This window comes from Elephas maximus, chromosome 9 (assembly GCF_024166365.1).
Source record: "Elephas maximus indicus isolate mEleMax1 chromosome 9, mEleMax1 primary haplotype, whole genome shotgun sequence".
NCBI classification, from domain to species: Eukaryota; Metazoa; Chordata; class Mammalia; order Proboscidea; family Elephantidae; genus Elephas; species Elephas maximus.
In genome coordinates, this window is record NC_064827.1 from 114702617 (window position 1) to 114718153 (window position 15537).

The following is a 15537-nucleotide window of genomic DNA, read 5'->3' on the forward strand; positions in this document are numbered from 1 at the left end:
ATCCATGGCAGGAGAGCCATGCCCTAAGTATTCCCTCCAGCCACAAATTGTAAAGAGCTCACCTTCCAGTCTTTGAGTGCACACGCCTGTATCTCATGCCCTGCACATTCCCACAAAACATACTCATACTGAACCACAGATATTCATACAAACACCGCCAACCCACACATACAAATACCAACTTCCCGCGAACCCATTCACACATACACAACCCCCAAACTGTGAATTCACAGAAACACATGGCCAACAGAGTCCCAAATAACGGGCACAGAAGTACCCACACCTCTCAATTCTCACAATCCTTAAGAAGCTCACAACTACATTTCTCTCCTATTTCAAGTTATACACACCACCACACAAGTATCCACCCTCAAAAAACAAACGCAAAACTTTCGCATCTCATCAAGTACAAACACTGACCCCCGATAGCCTATTAATATACACATGTGCCTCACATTCCAAATACACCCACAGACACTCATTCCAGGATAGAAACACAAATACAGCAACTTACAGCCTCAGATGCACACACAGTTGTGTGCTGGCAAAGGATTACACACTCACACTGGCTTTCTGCAGAATCATACATATAAAATCTCCCAGATACACACGGAGGAGTGACACAGAATTTACTGATTTCAGTCAAACATGCAGTACTCGTGACTGGAAATCTTTTATACACACATCATTAGCAGGGTGCTTTTGTAGATCTTGGAAAATCTGCTGCATCCTTAACCCACCATGCTTGCAAGTCAATCATGATTCCATGCACGACACTACAAATAAATGCTTGGTTTTTAGTCAATTCAGCAAAGTCACTCACTTCCTCAGCAAAGCAGTGTCATTTGAACATGAATGTTGGTTGATATGTTTCTTATGTTAACAAGGAAGACCTAAGAGACATGAGGTCCTAGGCTGGAACTTGACAGAATTTTCCTTGACACGAGCTCTTTCCGTGCTTAAACAGAGAGTGCTTTTCAAATCCTTATTTTTTCAAAATTAGGTATTATTCAAAATGCAACAGATAATGACACACTTGTCGGTTTAAAGAGTCATTATTGAAAGTCCCCCCCTCATTTTCAGTCCACCAGTTAGGAAAACAATCACTGCAGTCCTGAGGTGCAGCCTTTGCCATTTCCCGTGGTATAAATACTGCCGGCACAGGACAAGCTAGCAACTTGAGCGCGCTGAATTCTACACAGTGAAAGGGGGTCTCCCAATGCAAAGCCCACCTGCAAATAACCCAAGAGCCTACAGGAGGGTAAAGCATAGCAGCAACATTACCAAGGATGTTTGCGTGTCCCTTCCCTTCCTTTGTAATAGAACTTACCTAAGAGAAAGCGGAAGAGCGGTGCGCTCCTGTGTGCAGGGTCTGAGGCCTCCCCTGGCACAGCCCAGCAGAGCCGCGAGACCTACCCTTAGGGACCCTGCCTTCCCTGCTCCTGCCGCGCGCCTCCCTGAAGGGGACCTTCTTCAACTGACGCCTGAGGCCGTTAGAGGGCGGCAGTTCGCGCGCCCCAGAGCCTTGTCTCAGGAGGCTGTGCGCATGCGTGAGCTCCAATTGCAGGGCGGACTTAGCCTTGCACCCTAAAGGCTTCGTACCTAAAGCATACCCTTTGTTGTGAGTGCATTCTGAGTCACAGGGACCCCAAAAGACAGAACTCTATCATCCAAGGGCCATTTTTCCTCAGGCAGCCCTGCTGATAATTCAAACCTCCAAGACTGCCTTGCAATAAGAAATGCTTGATTTTCACATCCCCTACCTCTGCAGATCCTACTAAGTTGTATTTGCGTTTTTACATGCACATACACCATACTCTCTCGGAAACCCTGGTCGCGTAGTGGTTAAGTGCTACGGCTGCTAACCAAAGGGTCGGCAGTTCAAATCCGTCTAAGCGCTCCTTGGAAACTCTGTGGGGCAGTTCTACTCTGTCCTGAGGGTCGCTATGAGTCGGGATCGACTCCATGGTACTGGGTTTGGTTTTTGGTTATACCGTACTCTCACTATCCCTGGCTCTACAAATTGAGGAATGCATGCTAAGAGATCTCTTAAGGGAAAAGTCCTCAATATGTGTCCTTCAGTTTACTTTTCTCCTGTTTAGTGAGTAGGAAAACATCTCAGCCAGTGTTACTTTCTTCCTGTCCACATAGCAGGTACTGTGGGGAAAAAAAAAAAAAATTATTCCTTTTTTTCATAATATAAATTAATTATTCCTGTTAGCCCTTAAAAAAATACGCACCAGAATTGCATCATTGCATTGCTTTTAAGGGTTTTTTTTTTTTTTTTTTTAAAGAAAAATTTCAATAATCCGACAGCCTTTTTCTGGAAATTGCAAGATTTGTATTATTTCTCACTCCTTGGATGACTCTCTGCATGGCCCTACAGAGCCAACACATGGAGCCTCCAAGTGCACAGGCTGAGAGAGAAATCACAGCAGCTGAATAAGTCTCAGTCATCACATTTTATCATTTCCTCCAATGCTCTGAGGTTGGGTGGAAGATCATCTGTCGTCTGTGTTCTATGACCTAAGAAGAGAGATGATTTTTTTTCAGTGGTCAGTGCAGGCCTTAGAGTTTTTCTACACGGATGGTCAGAGAGCCAGTTCCAAAGGACTTTTGGCTTTGTGCTTTCACAGCCAATAGTAGTAAATTTCATAGGGCCTAATTTAATCACATATGCTTCCATGGTTGAATATTTTCAGGCAGTAGAAACAGAAATTGCAGAATGTGGACATTAATGTTCCTCCACAATGCAATGTTTAAATCATTGGCTCTGGGCTCACTCATTCAAATCCAATGGTCCTAAATCTAAGTTAGTGTGTAAAATGGGAAAAAATTCATGGACTCACTGGCAAGCAGAAGAATGAAAGAACAAGTCTGCTTTTCTTGAAGGCCTAGATGCACTGATTTGCCCCACCATCGGCCTAGATTGAAAAGCATTTAAGGTTGCTCCACGGTAGAAGCTCAAGTCCTAAGAAAAGTCACCAAGGTTTTACTTTTATCTATCACCATGACTAGCTTTTAAAAATATCAGGGTGGTTTTTCTTGAATCTAACTTCACCATCTAAGCTAAGACATGAGTGGAGTTGTTCAGTGTAGGTGCCAGAGAAAATACAAAGATAGATGCACGCAAGAAGCTGCTTCCTGGTTGCAGAGAATTAAGGGGTGGGCAATTTCCAGAAAGGCAGAAGCTGCGTGGAGGCGCTCTTTTCACAGTGGTTGGGCAAACGCTGTGGATGCTGAAGATAGATTCATCGGGTCTTATCAGGTTTATATTTCAGGTAAAACTCAGACAGCATGAGGCAATTCATGAGGACCACATTATGAAATGGCTTTGTCACATAATTGTAGTAAAGAGGGGAGAAGAACCCTTGTCTCCTCTGAGCTTCCAATTCTCTGTTCTCCTCTACAATATGGCTGCTATTGCCTTTTTCCACATTACCCTCAAGTCAAAATATCTTCCCCATTGACAAGAATCTAAGTTAGTGCCAGCAGGGAAATTTTCTCAGTGAAGGCTATCAGTGTGGAACACTCCTTCATGCCTCTCTCCTTCCCTTACACCCTCCCATCTGAAAGGGCACTACTGCTGTGAGAGCAGGATTAAAGTTGGTCTCACATTACTTTTCTCATTGCAACCACTAGGGGTCAGCACCCTTCATCACCCATGACTAATTTTCCATCAAGTGTCTCTTCCTGAAACAACAAAATAAGTGCTCTTTCAACTCATTTTAATACACTGAAAATTATGCTCATGATGAAAAAAAGTCAAACATATTTTATTTAATGAACATTCTACCATTACTCTCACAAAGATATAAGCACATACCTTGATGAGCCTGGATTCCAAAGAGCGAGGGTGTATGTAGGACTTCATGGCTCAGAATGGCCAGGTAGGGGTGAGATGGGAGCAAGTGTGTGTGTGACTCGACTTTGGTGAGTAGAATCCTGTTTTGGTCTCAAGATACCCACCCATTTTACGGCCATGGGGCTCCATCTAGCACCTGAAGAACCCAGGGCTGTTGAAAAAAAAAAACCAAAACACTCATTATCCATTGCCTTCGAGTTGATTCCTAAGCTCATTTAGTTTAGTTTCAGAGAAATAGATTTTCTTCTCCCTCATCCTTATAGCTGCTCCCATGCCCACTAAGCTCAAGAGCTCCAGAGGGTTTGATAACCATTCAGTATCCCAGATGATCAAAATGACCTGAAAGATTATGTATAATTGGTGTGCTGGTTTGGTTTGGGCGCTGTGTTTTATGTTTATGGAACCAAGATTCCAGCTCTGACCTTCTGACTGCAAATTCAGTTCTGCTCTTATGAGGGTGAGTAAGTCATAATAGCTAAGGTTTTTTTTATTTTCCCTCTGGTAGGTTTGCCACATAAAATACAGGCCACTTGTCAACTTCAAATTTTTGAGAAAGAACAACTAATGTTTTTGTGGAATCCTATCGGTGTTCTTGAAACTATGTCTTCATATTACACAGGGATTCCTTGGAGTCCTGTATTTTACATGCTAAATCCAGCAAGCCTATTCTTGGGCTAATTTGATGTTTACGAAAGTGTTGCAGTTCTCATTGTAGAATCTAGGGTATACGTAAGGATACAAATAGGATCATTGATCCAGAAAGGGAAAGAAAAAATATAGACATACAAGATAGCATTAATTTTAAAGGAAAGAATAAATATATACATATATATATGGGAACACACCATACTTGTATAATGAAAACAAGGAAACTGAAATCACTTTTGAGAAATGAGCATAGCTTGTGTTAGTTACCCCCAGTCACATACAATATTTCTAGAAAGAGGAAACAGAAATAGAAAACATCATCGATTTCCAACGAGATGGAGAATTTGGTTGCCAAGAAAAGGTGTGGGGCGGGGGGGGAGTTGTCACCGTACAATCTATCTGAACTATTGTACTTTTCAACTATACAGAGGTATCTTTCTTTAACTACTGAATTACAGTCATTGTTAGTAATAAGATACTTAAAAATGAATGTACAATATAACAATCTGGGAAACAACAGGAATCTACTTCTGGTCATGGAATTAGAGGCTGTCGCCCTTCTTTTAATACACTGGGGCTTTCCAGGAGAAAGGATCATAAGTAAGGCTGGCCATGCTGCAGCCCCCAGAGTTTTAAGTAATGAATGGGAGTTCAGGGACACAAGGACTGCCTCCTAAACAATAATGTATACAATACTGTATGCACACACACCAAACACAACGGAACTTCTCTGAAAACCCTAATTTCAAACACTTGGATTCCTTGTCTCTATATGTACCCCACCTTCCATTAGACAAGGTGTCCTGAATTTTGTTTATGAAGTGCTGGTGACCTTGTAATAATTCAAGAACCTGCCACCTAGAGTTGGGGAACAGGGTGGGTGTAGGGGCTCAAAACTAGGTATGTCGATGAGAATTGAAGTCTAGAGTAGAGCCTTTGTGCTGTGGATCTGAGAAAGAACCCACAAATGGCCCTAAGAGGTTAACACTATTTGTGTTGTCAACCATAATTTGAAGGAAACAGGTAGCTTTTGCCTACCCGTCAGATCCCTTTCATGGAATGTCTTCTCATCCCCACCTGCCCCCCACCCCTCCCCCACTGTAGAATGTCTGGAGTCCTACATTCTACTCCTGTTTAGATTCAAACTTTCCCCTCCTTTTCTTGGATCCATGAGCATCTGTTGGAGCCAGATCACGCTCCGAGTCCAGGACGTGGCGATTTCAGGTGCTGAAGGCTGCCAGACAGCTGTGGTCAGTGCCCAAGCCTGTGGAGATGTCTTCAGAAGGAGGTAGGCCTGGAGGGGAGGGGGTGTGTTATCAGATCCCTACCACCCCTCCAACCCTTGGGAATTCAAATTTGACACTTCCCCTGGGGACAAGCTGTCTGAGCAGGAGTGAGGAGTGGACCCTTAACACCACCTGGAATATCCCACCTAGGGAGCCTGAAGAGGAAGATTGGAAAAATGAGACAGGAGGATGGGGAAGGAAGAAAGGGGTTTTATAGTATGCATCATGAAAAGAAACGCTCAGGAGGAGATAGGGAAACCACTCTTTCGAAGACTCACTCTTTCAAGAAAGTCTGGAGGACACTTTCTACTTCAGAAAGTCCCTTCCCTGCTAGTGAGACTGCTGGGGGCATTTCAGACAGAGTGGATGTCAACCCTGTTCCATGGGTTGGAAAGAGCTTATGAGGGTGGCAGCCTGTCTGCCTGGGATTCCTGAGAGAGGTTCTGTGAGTCATTGATAGCTTGGGCCTCTTACTTCTTGGTAGACAGAGGCCTGAGAGTCTAGTTGAAGTGCTCACAAGTTCTCTAGTGGAAAATTTCTCAACTAGAGGGAAAGAATATCTAATTCACTCTTGGGACTTCTTGCAGTCTTCACCGCTTTGCCCTTCCATACTGATGCCCATCAGCTGAGATTCATTGTGCCGATTCCCAGTGACCAGGCAGGGAATTCAGATGACCTAACACCTGGTTGCCTTTCCTACTCCTCCATTTACCCTTTTCCTTTGTCTCAACAGCAACTCCAGTGCTGGGTCCGGATATGACCATGAATCCTGGTGCCTCCATGTCTCCTTTCACTGCACTGCCCTTCCCCCCACACACTCCCAGACACCCACACCGAGAACCCAGGGAGCAGCACCCACTCCCCCTCATGACTTCTTCATGCCCTCCAGGCACCCCTCTGGGTCTCTCTGCTCTCCCCAGGACACTTCTGGTGCCTATCGTTGGGGATTCTGGCCACGGTGGGGCCAGAGCTGGCAAGGTCATTGTTCAAGTGAGGACAGAAGGGAGATCAGCAGAGCTGCCTGGAATTCAGACCTTTGCCATGGTGCAGACCCCACTTAATTGGAGTGCCCCAGGGGCTCCCAGTGGGGCACTTGAGTGTGCTCCACCCCCTTTTGGGGAAGCTTCTGCTGTGATCCCTGCCACTTCTGTTGTGGGTACTCAGGCTTATAGGGGAGTTTGGTCCCCAACTCTTTCTCTTCAAGCTCCACCACCAGCTGCCCAGCTGGCCTCCATTTTCCCCCAAGCGAAGGCTTGCTCAGGCCAACACGCTTCTTCTGGGGAGGGAAGCCTGGCCGCCACACAATCCAGGCCTTCGCTGGATGACTCCTCCTGTAATCCCCAGAGTGTTTACCAGAACTACCGACGTTGGCAATGCTTCAAGTCTCTGGCCCGGAGGCACCATCCCCAAAGTCCTGATACAGAAGCTCTTTCCTGCTTTCTCATGTGAGTGCCCTAATCAGTGGGGACAGCTGAGATTATCGTGCAGCTTTCAAATAAAGAGGTCTTGGGGAGACACAGTGGAGGATACGCTCTTTACGAACACTTGAGTAAAGGTCATGAGGGCGATGGGATATGTTATGAGAAGATATTTTCCTGATCATATTAACCGCACCTCCCTGTGAACAACACATTCAGATGCCTTATCTCAATTGATGCTGACCACCTTGTACATGAAGCCAGTCTTTATATTGGAATCATTATCCTAATAATTATTTACAAGAGACTAAACAGTATGGTGGAAAACCTGGTAGCATAGTTGTTAAGTTCTATGGCTGCTAACCAAAAGGTCAGCAGCTCGAATCCACCAGCTCTCCTCGCAAACTCTATGGGGCAGTTCCAATCTGTTCTATAGTGTTGCTATGAGTAGGGATCAACTCAATGGCAAAGGCTTTGGTTCTGTTTTTTTTAAACACTGTGGTAAAGTGAGGACCCATGATATGAATTTTGGTCTCAGACCACGAACACTACGTTCCTCCTCTGGTCTTTACTTTCCAAAATAGGAGTTGAGCGTATGTTGGCCAGTGCCGTATCATGTCCAGAGGAGAGAGGAAATGGGCAAGGCCTAGGACAACCACTTTAAGTTTACTCCCACCCTCGTTCCTCTAGAGAATTCCAGTTACAACAGGGAGGTGGTAGAGTATGTATAGTTGTGAAGGGTTTGGGCTCTGTCCTCCTTAGGTTTGTAATCCTGAACAGGGCATTATACATCTTCACCCTAGAGTATCTCATCAAATAAGGAGACAACTACAGTTAAGAGGATAGCTAAGAAGATGATATGACCTAATATATGAAGTGTAGTCCAAAAAAAGTATCTACAAGAGTGAAATTTTCCTAGCTACAGTATGTGTGAGTGGAAATTGGCAATGAAGTGCAGGGTCACGGACTTCTGTGAATGAAAGGCAGAGTGATTAGTCACGTGGGAAGCTTTATCTTTTCAGAGCAGACCCTACATCTCTCTCAACCCTGAGCTTCCCAACAGGTCAATCAATATCGAACTCTTATCACATTCCACAGGATGTTTTTCCACATACACGTTGCTCTCATTGGCTGAAAGACTGAAGGCATCTTCTTCCCTCTCCCACTGCCCACCACTCACCCAGGAATAAAGACACAGTCCACTAAATCCAAATTTCAAGCAGTCTTAGGGATTCCCTGGATTCCAAAACAGCAAGTGGTATCCTGGAGGCAAAAGCACTTGAAATCTAAAACACTGGAAGAGGGATTGACACGGACAAATAGCAAGATAGATGTGATGATGGGCAGAGGATGTGTGTAGGGGTGGTGTTAAGATGGGGATGAGATATGTATTTGTCGAAAGTTACTGACATGCATGGATATTTAGCCCAGTCCTGCGATCCCTGGCTAGACTGAAGCCCACCATGACCCTGGAGGAGGGACTCTGGCGGTCTGTACAGGAATGGCAGCTCAAGAGCAATTTTGACCGGATGATCTTCTATGAGATGGCACAAAAGTGAGTCCATGGCATGTTGGCCTTGTTGGGACTGAGCAATGAGGTGTGAATGAAGTAGGAGGGCTGGTACAAATCAGAGCGGCTGTGTGAGGAGGAGGTGTGCACTTGGAGAGGGCTCCTGGTTCCCTGATGATCCCACTCTACCCTCAGACAACTTCTACCACCACATTCACTGCTTGGAGTTTTCTGTTCTGCATTCATCAAGAAATTCACCCCTTCTACATGTTGGATTTGTAGATGCCCCCATACTTGAGTGTTAAGACACAATGGGGAGAAACACTGTGGATACCCATGGAGACATAGTCCAAGCTCTAGACACTCTGAAATGAGGCGATATGCTGTACCAGCCAAGTTCCTGCTTGCCTCAACGTCCATATAGCTAACACGGAATTTGGGGCCACTCCTTTTTTTTCCTCCTCATGACAACTGGTACAAAATTGTTCTACAACCGTCCAAGAATGGTCCAGGCTGGAAAGTTGTATTCATGAGAAGACAGCATCTCAGTCACCCTGTTGGTCGAGCTTCTGTCCTTCATTGCCTTTCCTCCCTTGGTTTAAAAAAAAAAAATCATGAGAGGAGCCTGAGGCTTTTGTGAAACCTCATATTCCACCTTTTTTCCAAATGTCTCTTGGACTACTTGCCCACCTGGTTTATATCCCAAGGCCACAAAGCTTGAGACTAGGACTGGGACACTAGGAACTACTCCTTGGTGTTATCTGCAATCAAATTCATCCCATTTCAGGTTCAGGCTGTCACCTCTACTGTGTGTGTTTTAGGCAAGGGCAGGAGAGGCTTGGAGAACAGTGTGCATGACTGGGTCCTCCTGTGTGTCATGTAGGTCTGATTCAATTCAACCAACCAGTGTCAGCGTTGTGGTGTGCCATCAGGTGCTAAGGGTATGGAAAGGTAGTGAGCACTATGGCTGTGTCAGGAGGAGCTTCCAAGTAGGCAGGGCTCATTTCCTTCACAACCTTCCTATGTTATGATGAGTTGTGCTGCAGGTGAAGGGATGATGTGGTGAACATGTAAAGGACCCAAACCTTGTTTGTGTCTCCTGGGAAATGGACTTACTGGGCACCTGGACAGGTCATTGAAGGCACATCTTTCTCCACTGCCCCATAATTGGCTGTTGCTTGGTCCTGGGGCTCCTGGTGCATCTTGCCTTGTCCTCAGCACACCCTGTGCCTCCCTCACCCTTGTCAGGTTTATGGAGTTTGAGGCAGAGGAGAAGTCAGAGATTCAGATGTTGCAGCAGAGGAATGCGTCTGTCTGCCTGCTTCCTCCAGCTCCACGCAATCTTGATCCTCACGGGCCTTCATCCACTGTGGTTGGCCAGCATTCAGGTATGGCTAAGCAAGTTCAGCAGGAGCTATGGGCCAGGGGTCAAAGGAGGTATTTAGGGACTGGTTTTGTTGGGAGAATGCATTGTCTTCACCTGTGGTGCTTTTCTTTCAAGAGGGGACAATGGCTATTTCTATCAGCAGAAACTGCCAGATGCCTGGGGTCTCCGCTGCTCTTCTTTACACACTAGTAGTGAGGTGGTCAAGTTTTATAACTATTGTCTCACATGGATTATCAAATGTGGGCTCCAATACCTAATCAGCTTTAAATGTGGGTCTCAATGAGACTTCTTGAAAAAGAAGCAGTTTCAAGTTTCCCCATAAGTTGACTCTCTTGGACCGTCTGCCTCTTACATCATCTCCTCTCACAGTGTTTGTGGCTTCAGGTGTGTCTGCCCTACCAGAAACCATGTCAGTGTCTCCATAATTCTGCCTTTACAACATGGGGTTGGGTGGTGACTTAGTTATCTAGTGTTGCTATAACAGAAATACCACAAGTGAATGGATTTACCAAACAGAAATTTATTCTCTCACAGTCTAGAAGGCTAGAAGTTTGAATTCAGGGTACCAGTTCTCGGGGAATGGTTTTACTCTCTGTTGGTTCTCGGGGAAGGTCCTTGTGATCAATCTTCCCCTGGTCTAGCAGCTTCTCAGCACAGGGACCTCGAGTCCAGAGGACGGGCTTCACTCTGGAAACTTCATTCTTGGTGGCATGCAGTTCCTCTCCTCTCTGCTTGTTTCCCTCTTTTCCATTTCAAAAGAGATTGACTTAATATACAATTGAATCTGTAGACTGAGGCCTCCCTCATTAACACCACTGCCTATAATCCTGCTTCATTAATATCATAGAGGTTAGGATTTATAACACATACGATAATCACATCATATCCCAAGTTGGTGCACAACCACACAATACTGGGAGTCATGGACTAGCCAAGTTGACACACATTTTGGGGGCACTATTCAATCCGTAACAGGTGGGAAGAGCCAGAATTTGCTGCCACATAAACATCCTCTTTCCAACCCTTCTATAGTGTTCATTCCAAAGAAGGGAGGTTCCATGGCACAGCCCCCTAAGCAACATCAACACAGACCCCAGCACCCTTGGGAGCCCAAGCGGTCCCATGAAATCCCTCCTGAAGCCGTCAAAGATTATGTTGAAATCATGGAAGATCTCCTTGGAACTGCCCATTCAGCCACTGTGGAGCCAGATGGGAAATGTGAAGAAGAAGCAAATGAGGAACAAGAGGAAGAGAATGAGCTGTACCCAGATCCAGGACTCCTGAGCTACATTGACAAGCTGTGTGCACAGGAAGCATTTATCACCAAGGTGGGCCGGGACCTGAGGATTGGTGTGTGTGGGTTCTGTACTTTGGTGCTCCATCCACCAGACATCTAGAGTTTTACCCCAGATATTGTAATTTAGCTCAGTTTCTTCCTCCATAATCGATGTGTGTGTCCTTTTCTTGTGTGTACATGTGTGTGTGTGAGTGTCTGCGTAGGTGTAGGTTGGGGTGGTGATATTTTAATACAATACTGGATGCAAATTCGAGAGGGAGATTATTGGTTGTCTTCTAGAACCTCTAAATCACTGGTTACTCCTTGTCAAGGATGTTCACATGCCGCCTCCTTCCATTCTCAGGTTGAAGCAGTTATTCACCCTCAATTCCTGGAAATGTTACTATCCCCAGATTCTCAGGTAGATCCCATGTCCTTAAGGCAGGAGCTGGAGGAAGAGGAAGGACTCACTCTCACTCAGGTAAACCAGAGGAGGAAGGGAGAATCATAACATGAAACCCACAGGATTTCATCTAACCCGACAGTGCCTTGGCTGTCATGGCTTCTGCGGAAGGCCAGCTCCAGGTGTGGGAGCAGGTGCAGAATGAGGAGGTAAGAGATAATGGAGTGGCCAAGAAGAGGAGTGGAGTGGTAAGGCATTGTGGTTGGGAAAACCACACAAGAGGATGGACAGGCAGAGCTGCAGTGCTAGTTATTGAAGGACACTCATCTGACTGACTTCCCTAAATCCTGCCCCAATACTATGGTCTCCACCACACACTCAGCCACGTGTTCTCACAGTCTGTACAGAATCAGTAATTATCCATTTTCCTTCCTTGCAGCTGGTGGAGAAGCGACTGCTGGAATTGAAAGGAAAAGTGGGTGTGGAGGCACCCCCAACTTATGGTGTGCCAACCAGGGAGTCACCTTGTACAGAGTCTAGGACCAGTCAAGACGCAGGGAGCACAGATAACCACAGCATCCAACTACAGATGAGCGAGAAAATGAGCACAAAAGAGTTGGATACAGATGATCTGCCAAAAGATGGCAGCAGCTACAGTAATTTGTCTAAGTCAAAAGAACTTGCTCCCTTTATGTGGAGTCCCATGTCACAGGAACTTAAGTCTGAACAATCAACTTCTCCTCAACGGGGTCCTGGTTGCACCTCCCCTAGATTGGGAAACAGAGAAACCTTAATGTCCTTACAAGCCTCTCCTATTAGTGGAACACCTGGGAAAGGAGAAAGGTCCAGTGAAGAAGAGGAAGAGGAGGAACTCCCCAGCCTTGACTTCCTCTTGGCATCTCGAGAAAGCCTACTGCCCTGGAGTCTTTCCAAGAGTCCTCTGCCTGCCTCCAGCATTCTGCACCATGGAGTTCGGGGTACCTGGGGAGAATCCCAGCCCCGATCTCCGGAGACAGTGAGTCTTAGCCGTCCTGGACATACAGCTGTGAAGTGGAAGATCCCACCTCAAGTCAGAGCTCCATCACTTGCTGCAAAGCGGCCCTACTCAGGGGCTGACCTTGGAGTCTCTGGGAGGCAACCCTTGACTGTGGGTGAGGTGCAACCCTCGCTGCCTCTAAAAAGAAGACGTGACCCTTCCACTCATGGAAAAAGGAAGAAGCATCTTCTTAGCCATTAGTGAGCTCTCCTATATGTCAGACCATCAAGTTAGGGTCCCTTAGATAGGTTAGGGTTGTCAGCTCCTCCCCCATACTTATTAGGCTAATGCTCCTCCCCTATCCCAGTGGTACTTTTGGCTATTGTACAGATACGATGATGGCAGAGAGGGAGGCCAAAGCCTGGGTAGGGTGCACATCTACTTCCATAGTGGCAGATGAAGAACAGTAGATTTACTTTAAAGAATAGTCCTCTGTAAATTGGGATTAAAGATAGTTTTGTTGGAAGAAATTCTCATTGATTCTTTCTTCTGGCCTTCCTCTGATGCTGGATGAACTGTGGTGCTATGAAAAGGAAAAGATATAGGTGTCCCCCGTGTTCCTGACCCACATGTGACTGACCTAGTTCTCTCCTCCAGCTTTAAATGATGTCCTCAGGATGCTCCTGGGGACAGTCTGGCTTTGGCCGCTCAAGGCTCACTGATAAATCGCCAGTGATCACTTTTATCATCCATTTTTCAGTAGCTGTGGCTTGGTTTGGGGAGCTTTCTGTGGGTATACTATGCATATCTCTGTCTCTTAACAATCTATTAATGGAACTTGCATTTCAATCTTTCAGCCTTCTTGGTCATTAACTAATGTTTCTATAATTGAGCCTTGAGGCTGCACTTTTCTTGAAGATGCTTTTTTTCTTTTTCCTAGAAAGATGCCAGACAACAGATCTAAAATGATCCTCAGCATACCCAGGGATTTTCCTGTGTGGTTTATTTGACTTGACAGGATCAACACTTGGCTTCTTGGGGACATGGCTTTCTGTTTCTCTGCATTTACTCTAAGAAATGCTATCATGAATTCTCAAGAGGACTTCTAAATAAACAATGGTAGTATGCTACCTTCGGTGAGAAGAGAACGAGATGGAATCTGTTAGAAACACATTTATGAACCCTTCTTTTGATAGTGTGCATATGAACTATGAAAGTAGACAGGGAAGTTAGAAAGTCCCTTTACCTTATTTGTGGACAGGAAAGAATCTCATTCAACTGAATTGGGAACGTCCATCCTGCTGTGCTCAAGGGGACTGACCTCAGGTGCCTTTGGAATCCTCCAAGGAACATCCTATAAGCACTCTTCCCTTTCTTTCCCAAACGATGACTGAAATTCTAGGGTTAAATTGATGTCGATTTGGTCTTATACTTACATCTAAAATAGTTCCTTACAAACAAGAGGAAACTTACCTTACACAACAATGATAAAGTCCAGGAGAATCAGAGATGTCATGAGGTTCATGGCAGACCTGGATGCCTGGAGTGTGCAAGGCTAGATGTGAGCAGGGATGGTAGGAAGGGCTGAGGAGTGCTAAGGAATCAGTTGTCCAACTGCTCGAGCCCTTGCATAGACCCCATTTTCAGACCAGTGGGTCTTCTAGTGGTGTGGCATTTGGTGTCTGTGAGCTGCTTCCTGTGTTGGGAGGTTCCTAATTGGGATCTGGATGGAGACCTCTGCAAGTAAGATTCTGCTGGGGAAAAAATCAAGATGAAGAGATGAGAATGAGGGGAGAGGACACCTCTGGTCTTTCCTCAGAATTGTCAGGTCCTTGCCCTCCAATCTGCACTTAACTCCTCAAATCCAGGTGTCCATGTCCTGACTTCATCAGTGCCTTCTCCTCAGTAGCTCTATTTCTCAACCTGGAAGCTCCCTGGAATTTACCAAAGCTTCCTTCCAGCCTCATGCTTTTTTTCTCCAAGTTCCAAGTTGTAATTTTATTCCAAGCGCCTGTGAATTTTCAGGAATGCCATGTCCCATAAGGTTCCTGGCCAACAACATGCAGGCACCTCATAGAGTGTCCTCCTCAGCATAACCAACAATCCTGGTGTATCCCAGGTATTTACGGGGGTGTATACATCCAACATTGAAAGACAATGTGGTAAGTGAAGGACAGAGCGCTGGCTCCTCCACTGCCTGCTGCTTGACTTTAGAAAATTCCTGTTAAGTCCTCTACATTTCAGGATCTTCACTGGGAAAATAACATAACGCTGTACACCTCCCAGGGTGTTTGGGATATTAAAGGAGTGATACAGCCAGTCCTTGGCACTCAGTGGTGTTGGCTGTAGGGACTCGGAGGCACTGTATATTCTCACACCCCTGTCTTGCGTGGCTAGATGGAGTTGGGTGATACCTCCAGCCCTCAGGTCCCTGATGTGTGTGGATGAGGTGCCTGTTTAATGGGCAGGGTAACATCAAATGTCACAAATGTGCAACTGCCCCTTGGCTGTTGCAGTTGAAAATAGGCTTCAAGTGTATGCCCTCTTGGTGTTGAAATGGCCCACACAGGTACAGGCAGGGGTGAACGGTGCTACATGTCCTCAGACCCTTTATGCCAGTGTCCAGGCAAAGAGACAGCCCTGGCCTGACTTCCCAGCTGAGGGGGCATGGTGAATTTTTACAGCCAAAGGACTAGTTTGTGTGCAGAGAGCCCTGAGCTCTGGGTTAGAGGACTGGCAGTTCTTGCATACTGTCTGACTGGTGTCAG

At 45.8% G+C, this 15537-nt stretch overlaps 1 protein-coding gene and 1 long non-coding RNA gene across 7 annotated transcripts in view; one reads left to right on the forward strand and one right to left on the reverse strand.

The window, feature by feature from the left end:
* LOC126083166 (transforming protein RhoA-like) overlaps nt 1–15537 on the forward strand; it is an 885451-nt gene that overhangs the window by 690560 nt on the left and 179354 nt on the right. The window lies entirely within an intron of this gene.
* LOC126083172 (uncharacterized) overlaps nt 1–15537 on the reverse strand; it is a 207770-nt gene that overhangs the window by 67210 nt on the left and 125023 nt on the right. For 4 of the 5 annotated variants that reach the window (XR_007518733.1, XR_007518734.1, XR_007518735.1 and 1 more), the window contains exon 1: nt 1331–1576. The exons of the other annotated variant lie outside the window; for it this stretch is intronic. This is a non-coding gene — a long non-coding RNA (uncharacterized LOC126083172). Of the gene's footprint in view, nt 1–1330; nt 1577–15537 lie in introns of those variants that run through there. 5 annotated transcript variants of the gene reach the window in all.